Here is a 15,796-nt window from a genome sequence, read left to right as displayed (position 1 = left end):
ACAAGTAAGTCAGATGTGTGTTGTACCAGCCTCGAGTACATCTATAAAAAATGCACAAGTTAAGTGAGGCCTTTAAATAAAAACAGACGGAATTTCTATGGAGGCAGCACAATTGATCATTTAAACAAGAGTTTCACAACTTTTTAAAATAAAAAACAACAAATGCATTCAAGATCAAATAAAATGGCTGTAACAACAAAACTAAAATAAATACAGTGGAAGTGAAGGATATGGATTTATATTATTCGCCCAGTTCATTTGCACTCATGTCACAACAGTCCCCCGCTATAGTCTCCATTCTCTTGTACTGAAACTACTAAATATCAGAGCAGATTTCGGTCATTTTAACTCACCTGTCCTAAGTTTACAGTCAAGTCACAAACTACTAAAAACACACAAGGAAACACTGATGCAATACCAGACATGGAAAAACCCCAAGCTGCTGACGGTGTCTTCTGTGTTATGTCTCTCTCTAACTAACAACCATAGACTATTTAAGAGATGGATGGCCGTCACTGTGGCGTGACACACTGGCTAGTGGGCGGCTATTTTAAAGCCTCAGGTTTGGCATTGTTTTTTTTCACAAGACTGGACATGCTGGGTGAGGGGTGGACCTGAATTATAACTCCAGGAACATTGTATGACTATAATAGCAGTACTTTGTCAATCACAAAATAACCTCATCCTAAAGCACTCCCTGTTCTATTGTCCATTAGACTATAATGGGAGCATCATTTACCAAATGAACATCATCTTACTGAAGTATTAAAGAGAACTTGAAACTTCTGACTCAGGCTATAAAGTCATTAGAAGAAATGTTTACAGAGGCCATAAATCATGCGACAAATAGGGTCATTTTCCCCATTTACGGCATTCATTGGGTTCATATTGTGTATCCGGAGGTTAAATCCATCCTTTATATATGGTGCCACCCCTCCTTTTTTTCTTTAACTGAGAAATTAAGACCCAGTATTCAGACTTTCCATTTTCAGTGAGGTCTGGTGCTAAATAACAAGGTCAAGTAAGGATAATGGCTAGGGCACATTTCACATCAGGGACTTGTTCAGCGCAACCAATCCAATGTAGCAGATTTAAGAGTAGCTAGAAAGGTACAATAAACAGTAATGACCCAAAAGGTTGATTCTGTTCATCTGGATGTGCAGTCAGTCTCAGCAGACTGCACGTTTCCCAACCTTATCTGGGTATGTATCACACAAATCTAACTCTCTACTTCCACTGAAACCACTTCTTTTTCCCAATTCTGTATTTTTCAGGCCAGAACACGTGGAGGCAACATTAAAAATGTAAACTGAAGTGACTTAATTGCTGACACAAACAGACACGAGTCACACCACACTGAAGCCAATTTACAGCCTTTTAATTTTTTCCCTTGCTACACAGTCTTTGATGTGTGAAACTGTGATCACAGCACAGCTGCAGCGGTTTCAAATTCTACAAAATGACAATGATCTGCAAAATCTCAACAGTGAACTGACTGGAGTCAGCCGAGCTAATTTGCCTGAACAGTGGTCAAGTCAAAGCCCTTATACAGTCACTGTCACTTTGTTAGGTACACCTGTTTGACTGCTTGTTAACACAAATATCTAATCAATCAGTAACATGGTAGCAATTCACGTAACTCTGAATTTGGGATGGTTGTTGGTGCCAGATGTGTTGGTGTCGGAGTATTTCAGAAACTGCTGATCTACTAAGATTTTCCCCACACAGCCATCTCTATGGTATACAGCAGGGGTGTCAAATATGGCATAATCAGCCCAGCAAAGACTCTAATCTGGCCCACTAGAAGGACAAAGGACAACATACATTTTTAAAGTTTAAGTATTTTTTGGCAAGCTTTTTTTTTTCTCAAAAAACAAGAAAAACAAAAACGGAAAAACTATTCTTTTTCAAGAGGATTCATGCTAAACTAAACGAACAATTACAAAAAAATTAAATGACAAAAATTTGGTGACCATAGTCACCACATGTATGATTCTATGATTCACGTACGGATGCACCCGACAAGTCTGCAGCAACTGTGTGACGCTATCCTGATACGGATCAATGTCGTCGAGGAATTTGGACATAACGCTGTGCTTGAAGGGAGTGTCAGAAGACAGAACGCATCTATGTTTCTGCTTTGGCTGCTCTTCATGGCTGTACAGATTCTTTTTGAGCTAATGCAAAATAAATGAATTCGCTAATTTCATTCAATTCACAATATTAACAGTATTGTATTTAATACCCAGCTGGATGCAATTCCCCAGGTCGCAAAAAAAACCAAATCCATCTGTATAGAACGACTTTTAGCTCTCTATTTTATGACCTGCATGAACATATCTCTGATGATTTTTCTGGGCTAGAATCTCTAGTTTCAAGTCATACTGCATAAAACATGGAAATCATTTTATAAATGGTACTAACCCATATGGAAAAGATATATATAAATCTTATAAAGTTTGTATCTGTCTTGTGTGAAACTTGTATGAAAAGCATATAAGTGTGAAAACAGATATAAGATCCCTTGAAAAATTATATAATGAAACTTGTATGTTTTGGATACTTACTAAAACAATGTATGAAAGTAATGCGAAAGTGGCCACTTTCATGAGTAATCACATATAAGTTTTTACTATTTCTTTTCTGTATGGGAATTTAAGTAATAATGGAAGATAAACCAGGGTAAATTGAGTCAAACATGCCATTATATTTCTAGGTGATTAATAAAGAAAAGGTAAAAATAGGCACAGCAGGATAAAATTTGCCCCATCACCATTTTTAACTGCCCCCTCAGCCACTTCCCCGTAGTGCTGGTCCTGCCTGAACATCTGCTGTAGTCCACACTTTTTGCTCTGCTCTTTGCAGAAACAGCGGCTAACGAAACCCTGGTTGTTTTGCTGTTTCTGGAAAGCTCAAGAAGGAAATGCAAGTTAACAGAAGGAAAAACTGCAGCAGTATGAGCAAAAAAACAATATTGACTTGCTTGTGCTTCCTGAAAGCATCGAGTTAAATGAGTTAAAGAATTCAAGATAAGAATAGTCTTCATCTGTCCCAGACTTACTGCCATTTATCTAAATGATCTCATTTAAAAAAAAAAAAAAAAAAAAACCCAAAAACATACTACTACTAAGCGTCTGCATTTTCTTCATGGTTCAAATTGCCAAAGAAAAGGAAAATCAATGTCAGCTCTGAATCCAGGAGTCCTTGTGTGCCCACAGAAAGAAAGCGGCCAAGCAACAGCCCCACTGAGCCAAAGAATCAGGCCTGGGGGAGTCCAGTTAAGGAGACAACAACGCAAAAAAAAAAGAAAAGAAAAAAAGAAAAGAGGGGGATCGCAGCAGGCTGAGAGTACAACGGGAGACCAGGAAAAAAAACTGATGGAAGAGGAAAATCTTGGGAGAAGGAAAATCAACTTGGAAGAATATCGCTGACCGAAATGTCCCCAACATCCACTTCCTGGCACGTCTTTGTCAGGACACAATCAAAGAAGAGTGACCGAGGTAATGGTTAGAAAAAAAGTAACTGTGGGAAACCGTAGGTGTCAACTGAAGGCAACCTTTCAAGTGACACAAATCACTTCCGTTTTTGTGCAACAAGCTAGGGCTGCACAGTCCTTGGCAAAACTATAATCACACTCATTTTGTTCAATATTGACAGCGTAATCTTTTGTGATGATTATTTATCGATTTTGGTGTTTAAAAAAAATTAAAACATTTATTGCGTTGTTGTGAAAACAGAACAGCGCTTTCTAATTTGTAGAAATCATCATCATTTCGTGAAGCTGTACCAAACCCTAACACGATGAAATAAACACACACTGCTTTCAGTCTTACATTGCACTGAGGTTACGTTCAGCTACTCGCTTATTCACAAGGGTTTGAGGCAGGTAGCGCCACATGTTCGATTTGGCAGATTCTTTCACTGGATGACCTTACGAGAATATTTGATCTCCCGTGTCACGATTTGGAGTGCATTTGATGAGCATGCATTTTAAATATTGCTACTGACTAGCTGCTGCACATGTATCATGTATTAGGGCATATGAAGCTTTGGTGTTGATGAAAATAAATTAAGGGAACTAAAGGGGTAATTTATAGAGAGCTTAAGGGTTTCTTCCTTTTCCATGCTTGCTTCGTAATCTTGATGGTTTTGTCTTTGTGTTGTAAAAAACAATAAACCAGTTTTAAAAGCAACTCACAATGGGATGGATTAAGTTGCAATCAATGTCCTCTGCTACTGGGGGCTCACTTAGTGATGTGAATATGCTGGGTTCTGTTATGCTTCCATATTTTATTGAAACCTTCGACCAGACATGCTTTGCTTACATAAGAGAGATGACCACATTGAATCTGTGGATTGCCGTTATCATAGACGAAATAAAAGATGGATGTAGCTTCTGGCTCTAAAAAGAGTAGACAATACTGAAGCGCCTTAGTTCTTTTTAATGGCCAGCAGGGGGTGACTCCTGTGGTTGCAGAATCCAGCTGTATAGCAGAGTTTGGGAGAATAACTTCTCTTTGATCAGTGATGTCAGTGAACACTTTCCTGATGAGTTAAAGCAGATTCAAGGCATACTGAACAGAACATGTTCTGTCTGTCCGTCTTTCTTTTGGGTGTGCATGCATGAGCGTCTGCTGCATGTGTGGAGAGGAGAATGAGTGTGAGGTTTTCTAAAGGTTTGAACTTTACTTTTTACAGTGGTGATTCACATTTTAGCTCTGTTCACACAACTTTCTTTCACTGGCGTGTTTTTGGTGTTATTTTCAGCAGCATATAGCACTTAGCTGGGTACGATAGCGGAAATGATATGTGGTTCTGAAGGCTTTTGGAGCCTTTCCTGTCAGTATGGTATTAAAATACCCATTGAATTACTTGGTTGAGAAGTGTTGTTTGGCTGTAGGGGAACTTGTCGAATGTGACAGCATGAAGGCAGGGTCTAGGAGAAATAATGCGGTTGTCATGTTTCTGGATTCTATAGACAAGGTGAATAGCCTAGTTGAGAGGGGAGTTGTTTTGTGAAAGATCATCCTGTCCAATTTGCCAACTATTGGTAATGATGTATTGTTGCAGCAGTTGTCACATAATGATCAGCAAAGACAATGCAAATCAGCAAAGTTGAGGCACAAAACTGCTTCGACTGTTCTGCCAGGGCTAAGAGCAGAGGGAGCTCTTGTCTGTTAACGTTTTCAAATTATCTGTGAAATGCATAGAAGACGGAGGAGTTTGTTAATAATTTGCCAAAGGTTTCAGAACAAACCTTTGGCAAATTATTAACAAGGGATGATTCAAGACAACATTGTCTTGAATCATCCCTCAACTCTAGAAGAACTGCAGGAGGCACTGTTGAGTAGGGGTGGGCGATATAAACGATATACGATAGAAACGATATAAATTTGGCCAACGATAGAGATTTTGACTGTATCACTCTATCGCGATAGCGCATGTTGATGATGTCATCAAGCTGCACCTGTTTTGGTCGAAAGCATCGCAGTGGCTACAACTATTATCATCTGCACAATATGCCGACAGTCATAGCAAAGAGATGAAGCACTTTTGAAATATGGGGAAAGCCAAAAACTGCGCTTCCTCCACTTCCGTAACATTGATTCATTAATGTTGAATTCTCTCGCAGCTGTTCTATTCCCATGTTGTTGCAGTATATTAACTAACCTCGTATTGTGGATGCATAATCTCAGTTGTTCTCCTGACTGAAGTTTGGCCCGTGTATAGCATCCTGCTATGCGACTGCATTTGTCCCTGACCACCAGAATCCCTCACGTTAACTTTTATCGATTGGAAAAAAAGTTAGCGTTCATCCTCCAGCTTCACTGTGCTAATGTTATGCTAACATAGCTGTGTCGCTAGCAATCACGTAGCACAACATTATATACCAGGTAGTCCAACTTCAGTAACCCTGCAAACATCACTGCTGTTTAGTTTTCTGTCTTCATTTATGTTGGAAGTGGTAGCAGAGCTGAATGTTTATATGGATCATTATTAAGTAAATAAATGTGTTTTTAAAAATCACTCTATTATGGCCTCTACTGGAGATGAAAAAGGAGGTGTGGCTCACAAGCTAAAAGATGGGAGAAACATTTTGGACATAAAGATAAATTTTGTGTGTTTGCGTCTAATCCAGATAGGGTCAGAATTATTAGCCCGCCATAAAAAAAATGTCATTCTTTAAAAGTATTTTGAGGCACCAAAACTAAAGAAAACTTTAACGCAGCCTTTCCAAATATTATAGTTTTATTTCTGATCTTTATATTTTAATCGCACACAGAAACAATATTATTTCACAAAAATCGAATTATTTGACCCCTGATGCTGAAAGTCAGTTGTGTATCTTTTTTGCTGTATAAGAGCCTGTAGTCATGCAGTTTTTAAGTCTCACATGTTTTTAGGCCATTCTTCTTTGACAAATCTCTTAAGATCCTCCAAATTTGATGATCTTCAGGCACAGACCTTGGTCTTCAGTTCACCCAACATATGTTCAAGTCGGGGCTTTGTGCAGGCCATTCAGTTGGAAATGATTCTTACAAAGAGCGATGCATGTTTTGGGTTGGTGTTGTTGGAAGACAAAGAAACGACCCAGACCCAGTTTCACAACCGACTGCTTGAGGTTTTCTTTCAAAATTTTCACATATCAGTTCTTGGTAAATGGTAAATGGGCTGGTTCTTATATAGCGCTTTTCTACTCTCTGAGCACTCAGAGTGCTTTGCACAACTTGTTCATTCACCCAATCACACAAAACACTTTTTCTAAGCTGCTTTCTATCCAACATTCCCACAGACATTCATATGTATGTATTGGAGGGCAACATGGGGTTAGTATGTTGCCCAAGAACATTTGGCATGCAGACTGGGATGGAACCACCAACCTTCGGGTTAGTAGGTGAACACCTGTAGCTCAGGTGTAGGTCTTCGTGATTCCTTCCACCTTGATGGGATTCCCAGTTCCTCAGATCTGACTTGATTTTACACGCTTTGAGCTTTACAAAGTTAATAGGTTTGTCCTCACCTGTAGTCGTCAGTTTGAATCCCATTCTGTTCATTTTTTAACTCTAAACTTGGCAATGGACATTTTGTCTCAGTTTACAACCACATTGTATAACAATGTTAAATGGGCTAGATCCTATATAGCACTTTTCTACTCTGAGCATTCAAAGTACTCAAAGTAATAAACATTTTCATGTTTATTTTGCATCGTTTCAGTGAGTTTCAGCTATCCATAGTTATCAGCTCCCATAGTTTCATGTGCTGCCATTTAATCAGACGATATGTCTTTGTCAGCTGTGAACGCTGCAGATCTCTGTCAAAACCAAGACGACATGTTAGAAATTCAGACCCAAGACTCAGAGATGTTAAGCAGTTTCAAGGAATGTTACGAGATATACAGAGTCTGAGTCACTGGGTCTGGTCATAATAAACAAGCTGATGGAAATGTATGCATCACGTTTTCTCTGTTCTTTCAAGATTGCAATTTTTGGTCTGAAACGTGCTTCGTACCACGTTTCTTTTAAAGTTAAAGTATGTCTAACTTTGATCACTATCCATATGCTTTGCAACAACAAACAAACATCACAAATGCTGCTCCGCCTCTCAGGAGAAATTCTGCATTTTAAGAGCACGTGGTGCATCCAAATGCATCAAGACTCTTGTTCTGTGGGGACAAAAACGTCTCTTTAATTCATCTCTTCCTTGTTAACTCAAGATCAAATGGCACTGCTCTCTCTCACCTGGACACACAGACTAAAGCAATGAAATGCTGCAGGGCTTTTCAAATATTCACAGCATGTTTTTCTGAGAGCATGCACATTCATAGTCAGGTTAGATTTTGGGATGAATTTGGGTTTGGAATCCTTAAATTTTCAGTGCTGCTCAAACTGCCGAGAACGTTGCTGCTGGGTGAAAAACTGGGATGAGCTGAGATAAGAAAGATTTCCAGATGAGTTTGGGGACTTTGGGAGGGATTCTGGCTTTGGTTAGAGATGCGAGAGTGAGGAGGGAAGTCGAGGGGGGTTAAAAGCTTCGACTTTGTTATTCTTCTGCTTGGCATAGAGGACCAAAATAGAGGGAGGGCATCGGACATGTGGCTATCCCTTCACTTTTTAAGGAAACTAATGTTTTTCACTTTCACTGTTTTAATTCGATCCACAACTATGAAAACATAAAAAGCTAAAGGTGCCGTACATGACCAGAGTTCATCCGATTAAACAAAACAGATGTGCCATCCATTAACCTGACTGATCTCTTTATGTATCCAAAATAATCCTTAGGAAGTTGCTGTTATTTTGAATAAAATAAAGAACCATTCTTAGCAATCAGCAGCTGAGATCTGGTTCACACACACCCTGTGACATCCACTCTGCATGCACAATCAACCCATCAGCTCAGTCTCTTGCTGTCCCTGCTGCTGCCTCAGTCGCTTGTGGACTTGGCACAGGATTCTGGAGCGAGCAGCAAAGAATAATGAGGTGATCATGCCATTGCTCCATGCTTCATTACACCCCCATTGGCTCCCAGATCTCCCAGGCCCAGAGAGGCCTTGCTCGGATTTAAGTGTGCATGTTATTAGTCTCCTATGTTAGACACTTCCTTCACCATTCATACTGTGTGATGAGAGAAGTCTGAAGTCACAAGAACTCAGATTTACTGCTGTGTCCTGTCCTCGTATTTTGGGGGTTTCTCTGGGGGGGAGAGAAAAAGAAAGGGATCATTTTAATGCTAGAACCATCAATAATTCTCCAGATTGATACCAAGAGTTTTAGTTCCACAAAAAAAAAAAAAACCTTTTTTGAGAGATTTTTCTACAAACCCTGAAGAGGCACCTCAATTAATGGTTCTTTGAGGCCTAAGGCCATTAAGGTTGCTAGGGAAGGGTGTATGTTGCCCAACTAACTTTGGTTGCTTTGCTCACCAGCAGATTGCTGCTGTTGTCTGTAGTTTGCAAAAAACATTTGCCATTTTCTTTCCAAACAGTAGTGAAAATTGGAAAAAAGTGAAAATCTAATTGGAAAGGTAGAACATTTACCTTACAGTGGGGCAAAAAAGTATTTAGTCAGCCACCGATTGTGCAAGTTCCCCCACTTAAAATGATGACAGAGGTCAGTAATTTGCACCAGAGGTACACTTCAACTGTGAGAGACAGAATGTGAAAAAAAAATCCATGAATTCACATGGTAGGATTTGTAAAGAATTTATTCGTAAATTAGGGTGGAAAATAAGTATTTGGTCACCTCAAACAAGGAAAATCTCTGGCTCTCACAGACCTGTAACGTCTTCTGTAAGAAGCTTTTCTGTCCCCCACTCGTTACCTGTATGAATGGCACCTGTTTGAACTCATCATCTGTATAAAAGACACCTGTCCACAGCCTCAAACAGTCAGACTCCAAACTCCGCCATGGCCAAGACCAAAGAGCTTTCGAAGGACACCAGGAAAAGTATTGTAGACCTGCACCAGACTGGGAAGAGTGAATCTACAATAGGCAAGCAGCTTGGTGTGAAAAAATCAACTGTGGGAGCAATCATCAGAAAATGGAAGACATACAAGACCACTGATAATCTCCCTCGATCTGGGGCTCCACGCAAGATCTCATCCCGTGGGGTCAAAATGATCATGAGAACGGTGAGCAAAGATCCCAGAACCACACGGGGGGACCTGGTGAATGACCTGCAGAGAGCTGGGACCAAAGTAACAAAGGTCACCATCAGTAACACACTACAACGGCAGGGAATCAAATCCCGCAGTGCCAGACGTGTTCCGCTGCTGAAGCCAGTGCATGTCCAGGCCCGTCTGAAGTTTGCCAGAGAGCACATGGATGATACAGCAGAGGATTGGGAGAATGTCATGTGGTCAGATGAAACCAAAGTAGAACTTTTTGGTATAAACTCAACTCGTCGTGTTTGGAGGAAGAAGAATACTGAGTTGCATCCCAAGAACACCATACCTACTGTGAAGCATGGGGGTGGAAACATCATGCTATGGGGCTGTTTTTCTGCCAAGGGGACAGGACGACTGATCCGTGTTAAGGACAGAATGAATGGGGCCATGTATCGTGAGATTTTGAGCCAAAACCTCCTTCCATCAGTGAGAACTTTGAAGATGAAACGAGGCTGGGTCTTCCAACATGACAATGATCCAAAACACACCGCCCGGGCAACAAAGGAGTGGCTCCATAAGAAGCATTTGAAAGTCCTGGAGTGGCCTAGCCAGTCTCCAGACCTCAACCCCATAGAAAATCTGTGGCGGGAGTTGAAAGTCCGTGTTGCTCGGCGACAGCCCCAAAACATCACTGCTCTCGAGAAGATCTGCATGGAGGAATGGGCCAAAATACCAGCTACTGTGTGTGCAAACCTGGTAAAGACCTATAGTAAACGTTTGACCTCTGTTATTGCCAACAAAGGTTATGTTACAAAGTATTGAGTTGTATTTTTGTTATTGACCAAATACTTATTTTCCACCCTGATTTACGAATAAATTCTTTACAAATCCTACCATGTGGATTCATGGATTTTTTTTTGACATTCTGTCTCTCACAGTTGAAGTGTACCTCTGGTGCAAATTACTGACCTCTGTCATCATTTTAAGTGGGGGAACTTGCACAATCGGTGGCTGACTAAATACTTTTTTGCCCCACTGTAAAAGTAAAGTCATGCCTTCCTGGTGTGCTTCCCTTTGCAACCATTACATTTCCAAAGATGGAACTTTTCCTTTGAAAGTGAAAGGTTACATATGCATCACACTTTTCAGTTTCACTGCTACTTGGCAAAGAGTCTGCATGTGTTTGGGAATGCGGCACATTTCATGACCAGGGCAACGTGTTAGCAACCAAAGCAAACGGAAGGATGTTTTAGTACAACACCATTCTTTGCTACAAACTTCATGCTAGCAATTGAAGTAACCAGTTGGCAAACACTTGCCAACTGGTTGCAGAATACAGAATACAAAAAAGTTGTTTTTTAATATCTGCACCCTCAAATGACTATCAAAAATGTATAAGCTATTAAAAATTAAAATTGATGAATCAATTTCTATCCCAACCATAAAGTGGGAGGGAGATGGATCGACCAATCAAAACTTCTGGACACAAGTATGCTTAAACACTGTCAAAAAATCTGCAACGTACAGCAAATACAAACTATACAGAACAAATGTTGTTCCAAATGGGCCTCAGACTCACACATATGCAACTATTGCAAAGACAACTCTGCTGAGAACTATATGCATGCTATTCTGGCAGAGGATATGTGAGGACCACACGGTTTATTTGCTGTATCTCAACCTCACCCAAGCTGTGAACTTTGTAAACAAAACTGACATAAGTAAACCAGATAAGGAAGTAATTACATCACACATACATACAATACATACAATTTATGGAGCTGATCTTGGAAAAGCAAAATGTGTTTGGCACAAGAGTACACTCAGATCATAACTCTGATTGGAAAAGCTTCCAGACACGACAGGATTTAAAAAGAATCATAATAATAACAATTACATTTCTAATTTTAATGTAAAGCAAACATTTCCTAGTGCTGTATTTAACAGGTGAAAATGAGCTGAATGACATTATCCACTATGCAATGTGTTCACAGTGAGCAGCTTGCGAACGATAATATTTCTAAAATATGTGTTTTCTGGCTCTTTTGACAGCGTAGAATATAGCAATGTGTAATGAAAACAGGAGAAATAGCACAGGACAGTAAACTGTTAGACGAAGTGCTTCAGGCAACAGACTGCACAAATTTTCAGCCAGGTAACAAACACCTTTTAGTGTGCTGGGCTATTCAAACACATAATGTGTGCAGCATAAATTCAGAAATTCACGGTTAGTTTGTTTGCTGCCACCCGAATCCTGTGACCAGAAATATTAAACCACAGGCTGTAAATATAAGAAGGATGTAATCACTGTGACATACTCAGTGTGATATCACCCAGTCGTCGCTGTCATTTTAAGGCTTCTATGTTTGTGTAACAGCTGCGACCATGTTGGGTGTTTGGAGTCAAAACTAGACCAATTTAGAGCCGAGGTTTGAGCCAATGCTACTTAGCTTGATTGAGAAGCTGAATTCTAAAACAGTACAGACACGGATACCTCCTCATGGACTAATAATAATACTATAATAATACTAGAATTCCCTCAACTCTAGCACAAACTTTCTGTAAGGCGAGCATAAATTAGCTACACCTAACTGAAGACCCAACTTGTTTAGTTCAATTTAATGTTATAACGCTGAAAACTATCCAGTACATTTTTAGCAGATATAAACATTGGGCATTTCAACGCGAGGGTCTCTGGAGAGTGATTCGCGTTTCAGGGACGACTTCAAGTGGCAGTTAGAGGAATTGCAGTTCCATGTTGGCTTAATGGTTTTGCCATTACACCTAGCATTTAACAGGAACTCCAACATCTTTAGCTTGTAATAATCAAGATTCAATCAATCAGATTAACTCTGAAATATGACCTTACAGACAGCTGATTAAAAACTACAGCTAATCCTTTGCCACACTGTTGAGTACGATCAGGCTACGAAGTCACAAATACCCCAAATGACTCCACTGACCATAACTAGCTTCACTCCATATGAGTGCACAATATTCGCACATTATCTGACAGAACAAATATTGTGCAAGCTCCAGAGCTAAACTGTCATCTTCCACTTATACTATAAATTTCCAGGTTACTTTGTGCTTACATTTGACTCACGCAAATGTTATTCATAAATATGATTATTGCTAATTTCCAATTCCAAATGTATTTATAAAGCACATTTAAAAACAACAAAATGCTGCACATGTAACAAAGGGTGACACAATAAAATAAGAGACCTCCCACACACACACACACACACACACACACACACACACACTTCAACAAACATATTCAAAAAGAATTCTTAAATTATATTGTGATATAATTTGGGGACAATATCACCAAACCCCTGGTTCCAAAAGTAAATGTTTGAGTAGCTTCAGATTTCGTTGCTCTTTTGTGAGCATACATCAGTTTCCAAGAGTGAAACGTGCTGGAGATCCCAAACAAACCCAAGCACTCTGCCACACAGAGGTGTCACATTCACACATCAGTGTAGAGCCGAAATCTGACACACGGTCTGAAGGCTGAGCACACAAACAGCACATTAACAGCCCGCTCTGACATTTACTCACAGATTAACCTCGGCACATCAACACTTTGCTTTTTCACTCCGATAAAACCTGAAGACCCACAGGACAGGAAGTCACAGCTGTCCAGCCTGACAGCTGTATGTACACAAGCAGAAGAACAAACACATGAATGTGTAGTGTTCAGGATACTGCTGAGGTGGTCAGTCAGTTAAAGAGTTGGTCAACAACAAAGATCTATTGTGTGCGTCATTAATCAATTTTAGCTTGTCAAGCTTAAAGAATTGCAGCTTTGGTTATTTTGCACATTTGGCCTTTTAAAGCTTTGTCAGTCAGAGAAAAGAAATCTAGATTATCCTCATTTGCTGAACCTCATACATGCAATCACAGGTGAAGTGGGCAGGAGCCAATCAGTCAGGAAATGTAATCACCATTTGGGTACAGCACCAGAGAATCCTACTGGCACCTACTAATCCATCCAGGTTCAAATGAGGATAGACCAGAAGCCTCAAAGTCTTCAGCACACTGCTTTGCATGACACAGCAACTCTTAATTACATATGCAGCATCTCCTTTTAAAACAATTATGCAGAAAGGAAAATCCATTATTCACATTTTTTTGTTTTTTAAATATAGATATAAAGCAAGTGCATATACGCAGAAAGAGGTTTAGATTCAGTCCTCAGGTTAACTTCCAGTTCACCATCTTTACTTTCAAGCTGCCTTTAGACCGAACGGTTTACAGGTGTAACCCTCTCTGAGGGTAACTTTCCGCCTGAGGACTGCATGCTAGTGCCTTTGTCCTCCATTTCCATTTGCTTCTCCTACAGTCATGCTAATAGAGGATAAAGGAAGTGGAAAGTTCCTCAACCTACACATCCCCACGCCAACCAAGAAGTTAAAGGGGATCAAAATAAATTTAAACAAGTTCAACCAAAAAATATTTTTTACCTAACTGTTGTGATCTTGTTTCCTTTCAACACAGTCGATGGCAAGTCTGCAACAAAGGTGTCGCTAAATTCACAACAACATGGACAGAAATATAAATCTAATGCTCAATCTAATTAAACTTGGGCTCAACTTTAGATAATGCCCAGTAAACCAAACCATTTATGACTGACCTGCAGATATTTCAGGCAAAGATTTGAATACTTTATAGTCCAAACTGTTACATTTCCTCCATCAGGTTTAATAAAGCCTGGATTTGACTATCAAACCATTTCTTCATTTTAACATTTAAAGCCATTTATTAGGTTAATGTGCACTAATCAATGTACACACACAAAACTTAATAGTTCCCCTTGAGCCTGAAGCTAACGCTGTAAATGCAATTCTGATGGCATCAAGCATAGTTCAGTGTGTATATATCACATTATGTCAGTTCAAAATCTTACCAGCCATGCTAAAACCTTCCCGCTTTAGAAGCTTTACAGTTCATGATGTTTGTAGTTGCACTGTTCCCTTTAATAAAAACATTAAACTTTTCTTTGTGCAAAATAAGGAATCTCATTTAAAAAGAGCATTAGTGGGTTTTCCTGGTGGCACAACGCTAGGTGGATTTCTAATGTCTGACCGACTGAAAACTCAACACCAGTTAGCTAGACTTGTAGTCATAAAGGAGTGACCCTTTAAAAACCAAATAATATTGGTCAGTATTTTGTATGAGACCCTCTTTTTTTTTTTTTAATCAAAGTGGATAGAGTCAGAGCGCAAAGGCTGCAGAGACCAATCTGCCAGCAGAAATAAGTCCGTCTGAGACAGAATCATCTCTTAAATCTCTTCTTAAAACACACCTGATTTTATCTGACCTCTGTCTTTATTTCTTTCGTGTCTGAGCTACAGAGGAGGCTTTAAGTGTCCGTCAGAGCACTGCTTGGTGGAATCAGGCAGTTACTCATGTTTGCACTTTGATAAGTTGTTAAAACTCAGAATTCTTCCCCAAATATTTAGATTTCACTGGCGCTTATGTGCACATGAGTAAAAGGAGCTACTCTCTGTGAATACTTTAATAACCAAGTACCTTCTGTCAAATAAATAATTGATTAACATAACCAGGCATCTCTCTAGTCAGTCTATCACCCCAGGGACTAACTCAAACTCTTGACTTGCAGCTGATGACTGCAGCCTCAGTAAACAACTAGGTAGGCGAGGTGAATAAGGTTTACAATGTAATTAAAATTCATTGGGGGTGTCCAAATTCATAGGCCGCATCCTTTGGAGGCCACATTTGTAGGCAGATTACGTCACAGCGACGCAACGAAGGCTGTCCAAATTCGTAGACTCCTCCAAATGCGGCCGACAAATCCGTCCTCTTTCTCACCAGATTTGAAGGATGGGTCAGGTGTGTCCTTTGTGGCCCAATCTATCCCAGAATTCATAGCGAGGCCCAAACAATTCCAGTTTTCAACAATGGCGGCAGCTACTTAGTTTTAATATTACTCTTATTCCTCTTTCTGGGTGACAAAATAAACTTTTAACATATTTTCAGGTGAGAAAGTAGCTGTACAAACTTCAAATATATGCTCGGTTTATCAAGACATCACATATTTGCAAAAGTGCTCCAAGTTTTTCGGAGACGTCTGTTACCCACCAGCTCGATAGCTGACCTGGAGGTCGAAGGTCACTAGAGCCGACGAGAACACTTAGATAACTAAAAGTGTTACTGTTTGGG

At 39.8% G+C, this 15,796-nt stretch overlaps 1 protein-coding gene across 2 annotated transcripts in view; it reads right to left on the bottom strand.

Annotated features, from left to right (window-relative positions):
* Positions 1-15,796, bottom strand: part of large2 (LARGE xylosyl- and glucuronyltransferase 2) — a 121,605-nt gene that overhangs the window by 73,301 nt on the left and 32,508 nt on the right. Inside the window, exon 1 of one of the 2 annotated variants that reach the window (XM_026145339.1) lies at positions 13,172-15,404. The exons of the other annotated variant lie outside the window; for it this stretch is intronic. The gene's annotated coding sequence lies outside the window, so the exon portion shown is untranslated. Of the gene's footprint in view, positions 1-13,171; positions 15,405-15,796 lie in introns of those variants that run through there. 2 annotated transcript variants of the gene reach the window in all.

This window comes from Astatotilapia calliptera, chromosome 1 (assembly GCF_900246225.1).
Source record: "Astatotilapia calliptera chromosome 1, fAstCal1.2, whole genome shotgun sequence".
Taxonomy (NCBI): domain Eukaryota; kingdom Metazoa; phylum Chordata; class Actinopteri; order Cichliformes; family Cichlidae; genus Astatotilapia; species Astatotilapia calliptera.
Note: the sequence above shows the minus strand (reverse complement) of the source record. Positions and strands in the feature narration are given on the sequence as shown.